The sequence below is a fragment of the Helianthus annuus genome, chromosome 9 (genome assembly GCF_002127325.2).
Source record: "Helianthus annuus cultivar XRQ/B chromosome 9, HanXRQr2.0-SUNRISE, whole genome shotgun sequence".
Taxonomy (NCBI): domain Eukaryota; kingdom Viridiplantae; phylum Streptophyta; class Magnoliopsida; order Asterales; family Asteraceae; genus Helianthus; species Helianthus annuus.
Window position 1 is genome coordinate 151,459,691 of NC_035441.2, and position 17,847 is coordinate 151,477,537.

A 17,847-nucleotide genomic window follows, 5' to 3' on the forward strand; every position below is an offset into this window, starting at 1 on the left:
CACCCCCATGCAACTGGTGGCACCCCCGTGCGGATGCGACAACAAAGCTCAGTTCAGCGTTGCACACCCAGTGCGATCAGGAGTGCAACGAAATCCCGGCAACGCACCCCCGTGCGACTGGTTGCACCCCCGTGCGACTGGTTGCACCCCCATGCGGATTCGATGACCAGCCCCGATCCCGGATATGCACGCCCGTGCCAATTGAAGAACGGCCGTGCGTGTCCGAAGACCAGTCAACGATCTGTGACGTCACGCAGTATGGTGGACCACCACCAATAATTGCTTAAAGTGCACGGTCGTGCAATCGGAGAACGACCGTGCGACGTCGAAAAAGCATAAAAACAGAACAGAACCATTCTATTAGTAACTCTGGACATTTTGGGAGCTCTGCAGGCGATTTTGAGGCTCCGAAGGCTGCTGCTTTCACTCGGATTCAAGCCACATTGCCCGGTTTTGCTCATTTACTATCCAGATTCTCATTCTTATGCTTGTTTATGGTTTGGTTTCTCAAATCTTTCCATACTTTTGTTACATTTCAAGCATTTAGACTGATTATTATGTATTAATGTAAGCCTTTGGGCAAAAACACAACAATCCCTTGCTTGATTAGTATGTTAATCTATGTTTGTAATGACATTTTGAAGTATTTTCTATGACTATCTTTGATGATTAGTTTGCAACCTTGTTATTGATATTGATTTCTTGATTATAAGTAATTGTGTTGGATGATTGGTGCTTGGTTAGGTAAGATAGTTGCAAAATGAAGCTTATTTAATCATGTATTAGTAAACTTTTAATTTGGTTAACTAGTTTAACTTGGTTAAAATGTAGGCACCATGATACTCTAACGGGTTAGTGGTTTAATAAAATGCAATTATTATTAATCAAGAGAGCTTGCCCTCACGGAAGGACTCTAACGGGTTAGATGGTGTTGTTATGAATTCTTGCCATGATTTGTTAGCTTAGTTAGTAGTTTCGGCCAAAATTGCTATCTTGGTGAATTTATGTGTAAGATTTGTAAAATGAACTCGGTTGTGATTTAATCTAGTTTATGCTTGTCTCGGTGGCTGCATTGTGTTTATCGGTGTTGCTTTCCTTGATTAAGTGAGGTTAGAAAACTCCTAACGGATGACTAACTTATTTTTAGGAGATTTTTGTAGACATTAATCAATCGCACGTTAAAGAACAATTTTAGGTGGTTAAAGTGTGTTTATCGTTTTAACTTTCCGAATGATTGTCATGTTAGGATTCCCGAAAGGGATACTAATTGTCTCAAAATGGAAAATTGACCGAATGCTTCTAAATGCCAAAACTGACTTAGTTGACATGCTGCGGTTGTGTATTAAGCAAGGCTATTTATATACTATGATTTATAAGTATTTATTTATGCTTACTTTAGTTTAATTAAAAAACCAAAACAAATTATGTTTTTACCGGTAATTTAGTGATAAAGGTCTAGTATTATTTCTCCGCCCATTTCCGTGGATCGATACTTGGTTCTTACCGATACTTTACTACATATATGACGGGGTACACTTGCCTCTTTCGTGTGTGTTTTGATGTAAAAGTAATAATCACTTTTATAAATTTAAAACCAATTCGTGTGTAATTTCATTGTAAAAATATGTATAGTCACGCACGTACCAACCCTCATGCGCGGTGCGTCCATTTGGCTCACTACCATGCGCGCGTGCGCCTTAGTCCCATGTGCACCTGCGCGCGTGCGCCACGTCACCTGTAAGCCTCTACGAGCACGCCATACAGTCGCGCCGTTTTGGCCACCTGTGTGCCATCAAAGCGCCACATTGCGCCTCATCGCCCACGCCACGCGCGCGCGCGTGTGCGAGTGCGAGTGCAAGTTAGGGTGCTCCGCACCCTTCGCGAGTACACTAGTGTGTGCTTCCATGAAACAATTAGGATGGAGAGTTCCCACTTAAATACCCCTTTAAGTTTCATCTCTCATCCGATGTGGGACAAGGTGCCACTTTCCCACATTTTCAGTATTCAAGTTTCAAACACCAAACTTTGAGCATCGATATCTCATTCATCTTAGCTCCGTTTTGGACGTGGTTTAGTTTGTTGCAAATCCCTTCCAACGTAGAACACAAACCCACAAATAAATATATAAAACCCTCTCATTTTATTATATTTATTTCTAGTCCAAAATAGGAAAAAATCATTTTCCTATATTTGTGAGAAAGCTATTTCCACAAATTTCCAACAATCCCCCACATGAATAGAAATCGATCTATCAAGTTTCAACGATACACGTTCAACAGTTGAGTATTGTAAGATAGGTAGGTGTAACCTTTGAACCTTCTTTTATGAAGCATACTTAGCCTCCTAGGGTCTTGTAGACGCGGTGTCTTTGAACAATCCCCTCATTTATGTAGGCGACAACATACATTCACACAATACTCCCCAAGTCGAGTCAAGTCCTCATGGTTGTGTCCGTTTATGGTCATGGAACACGTTCCTGGTTCTGCGAGAGCTCTAGGATTTGCGCCTCCCCACAAATCCATTCGAAGCGACCCCACTTCTCTCTTACATAGGTGATTTCTCTGAATCATTAAAAACATCATGGTTTGTAGCAACTCTCACCAAAACTATTAAGTTATTAATTTATTTAGGAAACCCTAATTAAGACCCACAAGTAATCCTGCATAAACCCTAAAATTTTCAAAATAATCAGAATCAGGATCAGGGCCCCTAAAACTCAAGGGGGGTAAACCATAATTGACGATTATCATCATAACTCGCTGTCGAAATCGAATTTTCATGAAACGTCGACTCAGTAGGCCTAGGCTGGTGATCAAGCAAGCCTACCCTATTTGGCCTTCCCCCGCGATACGCGACAGGTGCAGAGGATCCTGTCGCGACACGTGGGCGGGTCCAAATTAGGGTATAAATACAGGGGCTTGGGACTTGAAGTTTGGCGCTATTTCGATGTTAAAACTCGCTTCGTACACTGAGTTATATGCTGTTTACTTCAAAACACACACACACACCGCACAAAACGCCGCCACGACGACAGGGTAATAACTCGATCGCTGCTACGATTCAATATCCGATCGATTGAAACTATCCAATGGATGTTTAAGTGTTGCCCACATTAGGGTTATATTTTGTCATTCGTCGTGAATTCGATGGATGTTTAGTATTGCACTTTGTCATTCGTTGTGAGGGTTGTATCTCGTGAGTTATCGTAAATGTTGTATTAGTTACTAACCTAGTTCGTGTGCATTGTTGTTTAAATTAGGTTATCAGGCTTATCAGTAGGCTAAACTCTGCCCGTATAAATCTGCAATGTGAGTCATTCTCTTTTTACCAAATTTGCTTTCAAAATCATGTTTGGTTTTAAAGTTATAATTACAGGGATTAAGTTTTTGTAATCTTCAATTACTGTCGGTATGTGGGGTTTTGTATACATTACTTGATACCCGTCACCATTGGACAATAAGTTAGCCAATGGGTGATCTGACCATAGTCACAGATACAGTCGAGTGACAAATACCGATTTGGGGTAATTGGTTGATAGAAGCATTGTAATCTCCCTTAATACTGTGGATTATAACAATGTGTCGTTTTGTGCAACTTAAATGACTCGCCAGTATTTCTTGCTGATAAAACCTTTTTAAAACATGTTTCATGTGATCTGCTGTGAATTAAGGAAAAAGTGTTGTGGAGCACTAGCAAGCTTGAAGTAGTGGCTTAATAAAATAAATAAACATGTTTTGTAAACCATGGGTTTCTCGGTGAAATTCCCTTATTGTAAATTATGGGTTTTATCCCGAATTATGAAATAAAATAATCGGGCATTTCAAGTTTTAAAAGATCCTGTTAAAATTTCCGCTACCATAATAAACAATACCACGGGTTTCTGTCCCACGGCTCTTGGACCAGGTCAAACCGGGTCGGGGTCGTGACAGAAAAAGGTGGTATCAGAGCCACTGGTTTAAGCCGATTAAGTATTTAGAAATACTTAATTTATCTGATTGCCATTCTGTGATTTTGTGAATTTTTTAGTTTACAAAATTTTAACTTAGGATGTGTGCGTCTTCGTGTGCTAACAGCATGAACAAACTATCAGAAGCCCTTCAGAATTTTTCTATCCATAGCACAGATATGGATACCACTGGTACTGTCACTGGATACCAGGCAGATGTCGAGGAGCCTATGGTGTTCAAAGCCCAACCACAGGAGAAACCAAAAGTAGTGAAAAAGAGGCATAGGTGGGTAGGTTGGAGGCGTGTACGCAGGAAAAAGCCAGCAACACAGAAAACTATGAAAAAGGAAGACCCAAAAGATAAGAGAAAAGGAATAGAGACTGGGGAGAGTTCCAGGCAAAACCAGGAAATACTATCTTGGGAAGAAGAGTTGGACCGTAAATTGGCACTTGGCGACATCATCGGACCAGCCAATGAAACTCTCTTTAACTACCCAACTGAAGCCCTACTTCCTGTTAACCTAGAACCTGCCATTCCAGATCCCATTGTTCACCTTAGACCTCTACCAGGAGCACTGGAGGAATGGTGGACTACCGACTGGCAATTTCAGAACCTTATGAATAGCCCTAACACCTTTTTCCCTCAATTCGACCCGGAACCTGCACCGAACCCACCAATGAGCAACGAAAACTTAGCTGAACTCCGCCGCTATGGCGAGGAACTGGTGGATGCCGGAAATAGAATTAGGGAGGTAGGAGAGCAGATCTCCTGGAAGTACGACGAGAGGGAACGTCGCTTCTGAAATGCCACCTAACAGGGATAGTAGTGGGTTGTGTGGTTGTAGCTGTATAATAATAATAATAGTAAAAATAGAAATCTTGTAAAATAGCTTAAAAATAAAACGTTGTAAGATACAAGGTGTGTACGAATGCATAATATAATATATAAAAATCGAATAGTCGCAAGATCGACAATTTTGGCTATACGTGTTAGTTTGAATATGTGTGTTTTTGTGTTATTTGACTATTTATTAATTTACAGAATGGGTAAGCAAAAGCTTTCGGACATTTATCGCCAACTAGATAGTGCCCAAAAGGATAAAGGAACCTCATCTCAATCAAATTCCTCAAGATATTCAGTAAATACTAATGAAGGAATATTTATTCGTAAGGCACAGTATGAGAACCCACTTACTACCAAGAAAAGAAATTGGATTATTAGAAAAAGCCACGAGAAAATAGGGACGTCCAATTCAAAAGAAGTGATAGTTAATAAGGAGACTCAGGAAATAGGCAAAAACCCGTCGTGGGAAGACGAATTAGATAAAAAAAAATGGGCAGATCTCTATATGTTAGCCATTACAGCAGTGAATCTTGATCCTTAATTAAGATAAACTGCCAAACCTAGACCAAGCCTGGAAGATAAACAAATAAATAAGAGGCAATAAACTAAATGCGGAGCATAATCATCATAGCCAAATTAGATAACAGTATTTCAGTTGTAAGTTGTAATAGATATATAAGATTGCTGTGTTTGCTATTTTAAATAAAGTTTGGTTGTACAGTATACCAAAATGTTTATACTAAATAATAGTTGTGATTGATAAACATTCAGATGGAACACGCGGTTAATGAACCAGTTAATGAAGTTAATCAATCGGAACACAATAACGAGGATCACTTCCTAAACCGGCAAGACATAGAAAACATCGTCGCTCAAGGAATAGTTAATGCTATTCCAGCCATCGTCGCTGCGGTAAAAAGTCCTGTTGAGCCTTCACAAGCTCACCCTAGTAAACGCACGCACGACGATACCTCCAGTAATAGTATTAATGGAGGAGGTAACAATAACAATGGGATGCAAGCCCCAATATACAAAAGAATGAAAGCTGCAACACCTGGTTGCACTTATAAAGAGTTCCTTGCCTGTAAACCTGTTGAGTTCGCAGGCAATGAAGGGGCGACTGTGGCACTACGTTGGCTAGAGAAAACCGAGGCAGTAATCAAAATAAGTAAATGTGCCGAGGAGGATAAAGTCATGTACGCTTCTCACCTTTTTAAAGAAGAAGCATTAGAATGGTGGAATACGGTATTGCAAGCTAAGGGAAGTAACATGGCCTACGCCATGAGTTGGGAGGAATTTAAGCGTCTGGTGGAAAGGAAATTCTGCCCTGAATACGAAAAAGAGCAGATGGCGAATAAGTTTCTGAGCCATCGGATGGTGAATGTTGACTGTCGAGGGTATACTGCAAAATTCTTCGAGTATGCTCGAATTGTACCTACTCTGGCTTCGCCAGAACCGGTACTTATCTCTCGCTACATTTGGGGTTTAATTAGCGAAATCCGTGATATTGTCAAGGCTGCGAGACCCCACACGATCGATAATGCAGTGGAGTTAGCCAATACTCTGACTGACGGGCTAGTGCGTACGCGGGAGGAAAATAGGAAGAAGGAATTGGCTCAGAAAATTACCCAGGGGTTCCGTGGGGGTAATAATAGTAATTTCAAGAAAAGGGGAACTGGACAATCCTCCATTCCGCCACTTTGCAGGAACTGTAAAAAGAAGCATTTTGGAAGGTGTAATGAAACCTGCAACTTTTGCAAAGCTGTAGGACATCGTGAAGAAAATTGCCGGAAGAAAACAAAAGTTTGCTTCAACTGTGGAGAAGCTGGGCATTTCCGACCAAAATGCCCTAAATTGGTTAAACCAGTAGACAATAAGGCTAAACCTGTAGAAGGAACTACTAAGAAAAACGCAAGAGCCTTTCAATTGACTACGCGGGAAGCTGAACTAATTCCTGACGTCATAGCTGGTACGTTCTTAGTTCATAACGTCTATGCGAAAGTATTATTTGACTCTGGTGCAAACCAGAGTTTTATCAATACTTCGTTCTGCCAAGCTCTTAATTTACCTTTAACCAACCTTAGGCAGATTTTTACGGTCGAAACGGCAGAGGGGAATTCTGTTAACATAGATAAGGTTTTGCAGAAGAAAAAAATAGAACTCTTAGGCCATAAATTTTCTGCAAACCTGTTACCTATGAATTTAGCTGGATTCGATGTGGTGTTAGGAATGGATTGGTTAGTAGTCAACCATGCTCGAATTCTCTGTGATAAAAATTCCATAGATATCCATACACCCACAGGAGAATTAGTAATGATTACAGGGGATAAGCCACAAAAGCCACTAAAATTTATTTCAGTAATAAAGTTGGCCAGTTATTCAAGAAAACAATGAATAGTATATATGGTTTCAGTAGTTGCTAATACCAAAAGTAAGGAACTTAAGGACATTTCCATAGTATCAGAATACCCGGATATCTTTCCAGAAGACCTACCAGGTTTACCACCCGATAGAGAAGTAGAATTCAGAATTCATCTAATTCCAGGAACTATACCGATAGCCAAGGCACCTTATCGGTTGGCACCCACTGAAATGCTAGAATTAAAGAAACAGTTAGATGAATTACTAAGAAAGGGTTTATACAACCAAGTTCCTCTCCGTGGGGAGCTCCAGTATTGCTTGTAAAGAAGAAGGATGGGTCAATGAGAATGTGTATCGATTATAGGGAATTAAATAAGGTTACAATTAAGAATCGATACCCATTACCTAGGATTGATGATCTTTTTTATCAGTTGCAAGGAGCTAGATATTTTTCTAAGATAGATTTGCGCTCTGGATATCATCAATTGAAGGTACAAGAAGAAGACATACCTAAAACCGCTTTCAGAACTAGGTATGGACACTACGAGTTTACAGTCATGCCCTTCGGGCTAACAAATGCTCCAGCAGCATTCATGGACATGATGAATAGAATCTATAAACCGTATTTGGATAAATTTGTAATCGTTTTCATCGACGATATACTTATTTACTCCAAAAGTCAGGAGGAACATTGTGAGCACCTGCATGCACTCTTAACTTTGTTAAGAAAGGAAAAGCTTTACGCCAAATTCTCGAAGTGTGAATTTTGGCTACAAGAAGTGCAATTTTTAGGTCATATGGTGAATCACAAAGGTATTCATGTAGATCCCTCTAAAATCGAAGCGATCACCAAATGGAAGGCCCCGCAATCGGCTACGGAAGTTAGAAGTTTTCTAGGATTAGCTGGATACTATAGACGATTTATTAAAGATTTTTTCTAAAATAGCAGTTCCATTAACTAAGCTAATCTGTAAAGCCGTAAAATTTGAATGGGGACCCAGACAGGAGGAGGCTTTTAGGATTTTAAAGCAAAAGTTAACAAACGCCCAAATCTTAGCATTGCCGGAAAGAACAGAAGATTTTGAAGTATACCGCGATGCTTCTAAGCTAGGATTAGGATGTGTGTTAATGCAACGCAAAAAGGTAATTGCGTATACCTCAAGGCAATTGAAAAAGCACGCGGAAAACTATATGACTCACGACTTAGAATTGGGAGCGGTAATTTTTGCCCTAAAAATTTGGAGACATTATCTGTATGGAAGTAAGTTTACCGTTTATACAGATCATAAAAGCTTAAGGTACATATTTGGGCAAAAAGAACTAAACATGAAGCAAAGAAGATGGATGGAAATTTTAAGCGATTACGACTGTGATATTCAGTATCACGAAGGAAAAGCAAATGTAGTCGCAGATGCCTTAAGTCGTAGGTATCATGAAAAGCAAAAGCGAGTTCGTGCACTTAGATTAAATCTACAGTTAGATTTAATGGAACAATTGAAGAATTTTCAAGCAATAGCAATCAAGGATGATGTTGAAGAAATGAAAGGACGAATAAAAGAATTGGAGCAAGGAGCTGATGGAATTTGGAGATTCCATAAGAAAAGAATTTGGGTACCTAAGCAGGGAGATTTAAGAAGTAAGATTTTAGAGGAAGCTCATAAATCTAGGTATACCTTGCACCCTGGAAATAATAAGATGTACCAAGATTTAAAAAATAATTTCTGGTGGATAGGAATGAAAAAGGACATAGCTAGTTATGTATCTAAATGTCTTACTTGTTCACAAGTTAAGGCAGAACATCAGAAACCTTCAGGGTTACTTCAACAGTTAGAAATGCCTGTTTGGAAATGGGAACTAATAACCATGGATTTTATTACTAAGTTGCCCAAAACCAGAAAAGGTAATGATGCGATTTGGGTAATTGTGGATCGATTAACCAAGTCAGCTCATTTTCTACCCATGAAAGAAACTTTCAGCATGGAAAGGTTAGCCAAATTATACGTAGACGAAGTAGTATCCTTACATGGAGTTCCACTCTCCATTGTATCTGATAGGGATAGTCGTTTCACTTCACATTTCTGGACAAGTTTCTAAGAAGCCATGGGTACACGATTAAATTTAAGTACAGCTTATCATCCTCAAACAGACTGACAAAGTGAAAGGACAATTCAAACTTTAGAAGACATGCTCAGGGCATGTGTAATAGATTTTGGTGGAAACTGGGATGATCATCTACCCCTAATTGAATTCTCCTATAACAATAGTTATCATTCAAGCATTGAAGCTGCCCCGTTCGAAGCACTGTATGGACGAAAGTGTAGAACTCCAGTTCGTTGGGCAGAAATAGGAGAAAGTCAATTATCAGGTCCTGAGATTGTGCAAGAGACCACTGACAAGATAACTCAAATTAAAGAAAGATTAAAAATGGCTCGAGATCGCCAGAAGAATTATGCAGACAATCGACGCAAGCCACTAGAATTCCAGGTCAGTGACAAAGTACTCTTGAAAGTTTCTCCCTGGAAAGGAATAGTTCGATTTGGTAAGAAGGGAAAGCTAAGTCCAAGATATGCAGGACCATTCCCAGTAATCCACCAAATAGGGCCAGTTGCCTATCACTTACAACTACCAGAAGAATTAGCCGGAGTACACGATGTGTTTCATGTATCCAACCTCAAGAAATGTTTATCTGACGAATCCCTGGTAGTACTTCTTCAAGATGTAGAGGTAAATGAAAAGTTAAAATTTGTGGAAAAAACCATTGCAGATTGAGGACAGAAAGGTCAAGTTTCTCAAACACAAACGACTAGTACTAGTCAAAATCAAGTGGGATTCGAAGAGAACACCGGAGTGCACTTGGGAACTAGAATCAGAAATGAAGCGGAAATATCCTCATCTATTCCACTAAATCTCGAGAACAAGATTTTTTATTAAGGTGGGGAGGATGTAACAACTCTTACCAAAACTATTAAGTTATTATTTTATTTAGGAAACCCTAATTAAGACCCCCAAGTAATCCTGCAAAACCCTAAAATTTTCAAAATAATCAGAATCAGGATCAGGGCCCCTAAAACTCAAGGGGGTAAACCCTAATTGACGATTATCATCACAACTTGCTGTCGAAATCAAATTTTCATGAAACGTCGACTCAGCAGGCCTAGGCTGGTGATCAAGCAAGCCTACCCTATTTGGCCTTCCCCCGCGATATGTGACAGGTGCAGAGGATCCTGTCGCGACACGCGGGCGGGTCCAAATTAGGGTATAAATACAGGTGCTTGGGACTTGAAGTTTGGCGCTATTTCGATGTTAAAACTCGCTTCGTACACTGAGTTATACGCTGTTTACTTCAAAACACACACACCGCACAAAACGCCGCCACAACGACAGGGTAATAACTCGATCGCTGCTACGATTCAATATCCGATCGATTGAAACTATCCAATGGATGTTTAAGTGCTGCCCACATTAGGGTTATACTTTGTCATTCGTTGTGAATTCGATGGATGTTTAGTATTGCACTTTGTCATTCGTTGTGAGGGTTGTATCTCGTGAGTTATCGTAAATGTTGTATTAGTTACTAACCTAGTTCGTGTGCATTGTTGTTTAAATTAGGTTATCAGGCTTATCAGTAGGCTAAACTCTGCCCGTATAAATCTGCAATGTGAGTTATTCTCTTTTTACCAAATTTGCTTTCAAAATCATGTTTGGTTTTAAAGTTATAATTACAGGGATTAAGTTTTTGTAATCTTCAATTACTGCCGGTATGTGGGGTTTTGTATACATTACTTGATACCCGTCACCATTGGACAACGAGTTAGCCAATGGGTGATCTGACCATAGTCACAGATACAGTCGAGTAACAAATACCGATTTGGGGTAATTGGTTGATAGAAGCATTGTAATCTCCCTTAATACTGTGGATTATAACAATGTGTCGTTTTGTGCAACTTAAATGACTCGCCAGTATTTCTTGCTGATAAAACCTTTTTAAAACATGTTTCAGGTGATCTGCTGTGAATTAAGGAAAAAGTGTTGTGGAGCACTAGCAAGCTTGAAGTAGTGGCTTAATAAAATAAATAAACATGTTTTGTAAACCAGGGGTTTCTCGGTGAAATTCCCTTATTGTAAATTATGGGTTTTATCCCGAATTGTGAAATAAAATAATCGGGCATTACAAGTTTTAAAAGATCCTGTTAAAATTTCCGCTGCCATAATAAACAATACCACGGGTTTCTGTCCCGCGGCTCCTGGACCGGGTCAAAACGGGTCGGGGGCCGTGACATTGTTAATCTTGGATTTCCTCTAAATCCTTAACCTCAACATGCTTTCAATCATACATTTTCAACACAGAATCAAATGATTAAATTTATTTCAAACTTTGATTACCTTGCATGTATGATTCGCAAACTCCCCCTCAGCCCGAGCTCAGTGTTTGTTCGTGCAGGAAGAAGATGGTGAATGAGCTAAACAGAACAGTATAGAGTACTGTTCTATTTATAGGCACTTGCAAACCACTGAGCATCTAAGCTGACGTCACCATGAAAGTGACATCTAACCTCCTAACAAACTCTAACCTCTGATCTATACAAACACTGCTATGCTAACTACTGATATTACATTTTAATACACAAAACAAACATAAACTGTTGCTGCATCCTTCCACTGCTGTGAACCCAGCAGTACTTGTCATGATCTGCAGTGCTTGAACCAAGGCAGTAGATTGAGCAGCAGAGCTTTAGTTCTTCAACAGACTTTGACTTGATCAGCAGTTGTAGGTCAGCAGATTGCATGATCAGCAGATAGGAGGTCAGCAGATGTTGAAACCACTTTCAAGGGGAGAGACTTGCAACCAAATATCAGCTTATTCTGGATCCACTACTCTGATCCAGTTTTGGCTTTCATTATCTGTTCCTTTGGCAGGGTTCAATCCCAACAATCTCCCCCTGGAACAGATAATGCCAAAACTCTTCATTATTATAGATCTTTATTGCCTCATCAGCAGTTCCCTTATTTGCCCTTTGAGTTGTAATTCAAAGGTTAAGGCATCTGTATCATCATCATCCCTACTAAGTGGAAGATCAAGGAGATCCTGTAAATCTTCAAGACTCTGGCCAAGAGCTTCTTCCCTTGTTAATTTCTTCACTTCTCCACTAGACTTGAACACTGTCAGTACGTGGGTCTGTTTATCAGTTTTCCACTTTAGTACTTTTGAGCCAGGTGGGTTTCTTGGGAGATTTTTCTTTGATGAGGTGTTTGGTGATGCTGGCCTATTAATGACTGGCTGAGTAGTACTTGCAGATTGTTCCAGTTCAGATTCTTTTTTCATCATTAACATAATGCCCTCTTTTACAAGGTCACTTCCAGCAATTAGATCTTGAACTGTTTCAGCACCAAACTGGTTTTGACTCCTTCTTTTGTAGATGGCAGCACCAGTAGGAGCAGTGGTTCTTTTGGCTTGCAGCTTTGGTGGTCGTTTTGAGACCTCTGCTTTGGAGTAGTCAGGTTTTTGTGGAGCTGTTGGATCTTTCTTCCTAAGTTCCTCCAACCTTTTATTGGTGGCCCTGACTCTCGCTTCTCCCCACTTTGACACAGAATTCTTTGACCCATAATCAGCTGTTACTAGCTCCTCTTTCATTCTCTTCAACTCTAAGGCCTTGTCTGCTTCAACTTGTTTGAATTTTTCAGGAGGAAACTGCTTGACCTTATTTTTTATCATTTCATGAATCCTGGCTACTTCTTTTTCAAGCTCAGGAATGGTCCAGTTTTTGTACATATGTTTCCCCCCCTTGTATTCCTTGTAGGTCATGATATTTTCAATGTAGTCTTTTCTCAGGGACTCATCTGCCCTTTCAGAGATTTGCTGACATACATTTTTGGCAAACTGCTCCATAGATCTGACATGTGTGAGTAGAAACTGATAGTTTTGTTGGAATTCTCTATCAGATTTCCCATGTTTATTTTTGATTGAGATATCCTCTACCTGCTTGGCCTTGATTTTCAAGTATTCTTCAATATTATCTGGCCTGGGATATCCTTCAATTGATGGTAAACTCCTTTTGGCAGGGTCATCCTCATAGTAGAAAGATTTGATCTCTTCCCTTACTGCTATGAGTTCCAAAGGAAATAAAACACCTGCAGGAGGTAATGGCTTTTGGATTTGAGCTGAAGAGAGAGGAATGGGTTTTGGAATTGTGACAAGTGCTTGGGATTTTGAAGCTGTTGGTGGTGGTGATGGAGAATCATCATCTGGTATGATCACCCTTCTCCGTTTTATTTTAGGAGAGGCAGTGGTTTGTGATTGACTAACAGTTGTTGAAACAACTGGTGTTTCAACCACTGTTGTCATTACAACAGATGTTGTAACATCTGCTGTCTTCTGCTTTTTGGCAGGATGTGATGGTGGAGATGTTGTTTTAAGTGGTGATAGGGCAGTGATAGTGGTGTGTGATGAAGTGGTGTGTGTTGAAGTGAGACCAGTTGTTGTAACAACTGAAGTATCAGTAGATGTTGGTACAACAGAGGTTGCAACAGCTGTTTGGGTGGAGGTTTGATGTTGGTGGCTTTTGGATAGTGGTTTTGAAGTATGCTTTGGAAGACTGGATGGTGTGGATTTGGGTTTCCTTACTTTTCTAGTAAGATTTATTTTTGGAACAGGAATATGATCATCCTTTTCACCAGAACAACCCTGCGCATTCAGCTTCATGAAAGCTCTTTTCTCCTCATTCCACCTTGATAAATCCTTTGCCGCTCTATCCCTTTTTACACTTATGACAGCATCATCAAGTGCATTCTGGGTAACATCAACCTTCTTACTACCATCTGGCAAGGGAATATTTCTAAGCATTGCATCCTTTTCTGGATCAAGATACAACCCATTATCAATCCCTTTCTTTGTCCACTCCTTAATTTTCTCCCCCTATCTGGAGGGAATTCATCAATATAAAGAACAGTCGGAGGAGCAGTGCCAGTGGTTGTCAATAGATGGGCCTTGATAGCCTTGATGTCAGCTTTTGTATCCTTGAACCTAGTCTCCATTGTATTTTTCAGATCTTGAACATGTTTTTCATGTTGTTGTTCAGCCAGTTGATGTTGTTGTTGGAGAAAAGGTTGAAAAAGGGTCCAGAGCTCATTTGTAACATCTGCTGAAGGAGGAGCAAGTGCTTGAGGTGGAACAGCAGTGGATTGTACCATTTGAACTGTCAACAACTGATGCAGCATGTCTTTGATTTCTCAACAGTGGTATCCAGTTTTTCAACTCTGTCCGTCAAATCCTGGTACTTTAAACCATCACCCAACTGAATGGGATCATCTGATTTCCCACTAGCAGTGGTTTTATCAGAGGTTGAAGTAGGGAGTATACTCCTAATATCAACAACTGATGCCCCTTTTTCTTGGTACTGCGGTCTTCTTCCTTCAACACTTGATAATCTTTTAATTGAACCAGTGGTTAATACAAACTCACTAGCAGATAACAGATGGAAGGAATTGCCTCCAAGGAAGTCTTATTGGTGTAACCACTGTCCAAGTGTAAACCTGTAGGTTCAACACTTGTAGTGGCTGCTTCACTTGGATTACCACCAAGAGTTACTTGTAACTCAAGGGGTGTAACCTCCTCAGGTTGTGTTGGTGGGTTAGCAAAGATTGATACATCAAGCCCAGTCTCATGTTGAGGTATATTCTCATGAACAGGTGAGTGAGAAGGACTGGTTTGTGCTAGGTTCAGATCAATTGCATCCAACAGTAGTTTGGTGTTTGGGGGAATTGGGGATGTGAGTTTGGGTGTAGAAAGAGGAGTTGCCCCGGGTATTGGGTTGTGGATGATGGAAACGAGTGCTTCCAGAGCATCATGATGTGGTGACCCTTGTTGTACAACCTGTTCTTTTTGTGAAGAGACAGGAGGAGTTTCAGCTATGGGTTGAGATATTATTACCAACTGCTGTGAGGAAGTAGCAGCAGTGGTTTGTTGTGACTTTTGTGCTGTCACAGGCAGTTGCTCTGGTATCTCATCCTCCAGAGTTGCCTTTTTGATGGGTTTGGGGGGTTTTTGATTTTTCTTTTTCTGTGGCTTTTTGGTGATTTTACGTGTGGGTTTCAAGGCAGTTGTTTGGCTACCTTGATCACCTTGAGTAGTGGGCTCAGCAGCAGATACCTAAGGAGCAGTGTTTGCTACTAAAGTCTGCTCAGGCATCTCCGCTTGTGTTTTGCAAGGTGTTGAAATTCTTGTAAATGTTTCAGCAGTTAAGCTGTTTATCTGAAAAGAGTCACTTTGGTTTATTACCGCAATATCATATTTACTGAATTTTTTTCTCAAAATAATAACTCAAAAATCTTGGAAACAGTAAAAATGATTTTGTTTCAACATTTTTAACCAAATCATTGAAGATTACCTGGGAATAATTAAAGTTTTCCTCTTGAAGAATAGCATATCCCAGGTTTTGAATCTTCATTGGTATTTCATTAAAAGAAGTGGTTTTATTTGAAACACACATGAGGAGGGTATGGAATAAAAATCGTGTTGCCGAAGGGAAGAAACCTTTTTGTAAGGTATCCCTCTTCATCATCGTGTCTGCATACCCTCGCTCAATGAAGTCAATTTTTAACTCGTTTTTAGGGAAAGAAATTGTACCTTCCTGATCATCGAGCTGAAAGACCTCTGATATGGATTGCGGTGTGATTCGGACTGCTTTCTTCTGCAGAGTAGAGTTAATGGCTATGACATCTTCTCCTTGTGTTTCAAGGGTACATTTTTTTCCAAAACTCTCTCTGAGTTTGCAGGTAAATGGGTGCATCAGCGGTTAACAAAGTTTTGTACTTTGATGCATTGAGCATATCGAGGATGGAATCAAATGTATCGATGGTGCCGGGTTTTGTGAGAAGACCCAGAAGATTATGAGATGGTTTGTGTGGGATTTCTGTAGAGGTAGCCTTTTGAGAGGCCCCTTTAGAAGATTTTGCGGATGATTTTGATTTTGTCATTTTGACGATGAGAATCGAAAATGAGATTGTGAAGAAACTTGATGAAATGTGATGGAAACTGTTTTGAGAAGAGAACTTTTAAGAATTCAATTCGACAGTGAAACTTTGTTTGGGGTTTGAAAGGGGGTTTTATGGAGAAAAAGTGAATGCTGACGTGGCAGCGGTTACATAAGGTCTGACCACTAAGTACTATCCGCATGCCATCCCCTGGTGAAGTGAAGGACAGTACTTTTGAACAGTACTTTTTGTGACAACAACTGATGAAGGCAGTAGTTGTAACGGACATGGAGACCAGTGGCTGCTTTTAACTATCAGTAGATAGCACAGCAGTGGATACAACACTGATTTTGAATATCAGTGCTTATCAGAGGAAAATGAGAACATGGGATGACTTTCAGCAGAGGACAAACTTTTGGAGTAGAGTAGACTTTTGAACCCATCAGTGGTTATGGCAGACTTTTAGGATATTTAATGAAAGATTCATTTTTAGCTATTTTTAAGGATGGATTTTTTATTTTCTGAAAACATTTTAATGCTTTTATTCATAGAAAAACAGGATTTTGCCTGCTATTCCATCTTTAGCATGCCAATCCTAAAGATCAAGCTTTCAAAGGTAGATGTGTCTAATGCTTTGGTTAGCACATCTGCCATCTGATCTTTAGTTGGAACATGATGCAGAGAAATCAAACCTTTTTCATAGCAATCCCTCACAAAGTGATGTCTGATGTCGATGTGTTTGGTGGTTGAGTGGGAAACTGGATTTTTGATGATATTTTCTGCTGCCTGACTGTCCAACATGAGTGGTGTCTTCAAGGCAGTGATACCAAAATCCAGTAACTGATTCTGAAGCCAGAGCAGTTGGGCTGTACAGCTTGCAGCAGCTATATATTCTGCCTCAGCAGTGGATGTGGAAACAGCTGCTTGCTTTTTGCTTTGCCAAGACACTAAGCAGTTGCCTAGGAATTGGCACCCTCCTGAAATGGACTTCCTTGTTTTATCACATCCAGCAAAGTCACTATCTGAGAAACCTGAAAGCTCATTTTTACCATCAGCTGGATACCAGATACCAAGTGTGGGAGCACCTTTTAGGTATCTGAATATCCTTTTTACAGCAATAAGGTTTGACTTTCTAGGGGCTGATTGGGATCTTGCACAGACACATGTTGCAAACATGATATCTGGTCTAGATGCAGTTAGGTACAATAAAGACCCAATCATGCTTCTATATAAGGTTTGATCAACCAAATCATCCTTTTCTTTAGACATGACCAATTTATTGGTTGCAATGGGTGTACTACATGGCTTGCAATCATCCATATCAAATTTCTTTGGAAGTTCTTTGGCATATTTGCCTTGATGGATGAAAGTACCATTTTGCAGCTGCCTTACTTGGAGACCAAGAAAGCACTGGAGTTCACCCATTGCACTCATTTCAAACTCAGCTGTCATGAGTTGCCTGACCTCTTCACACATTTTATTACATGTGCTTCCAAAAATGATGTCATCCACATAAATTTGGACAATCATCAAATCCTTCCCTCTCCATTTTAAAAACAGTGTTTTATCAATCCTGCCTTTGGTGAAACCAATGGAAAGTAAAAAGGTGGAAAGAGTTTCATACCAGGCTCTTGGTGCTTGTTTCAAGCCATAAAAAGCTTTATTTAGCTTGTAGATATGATCTGGATAAAATGGATCCTCAAAACCTGGAGGTTGACAGACATAT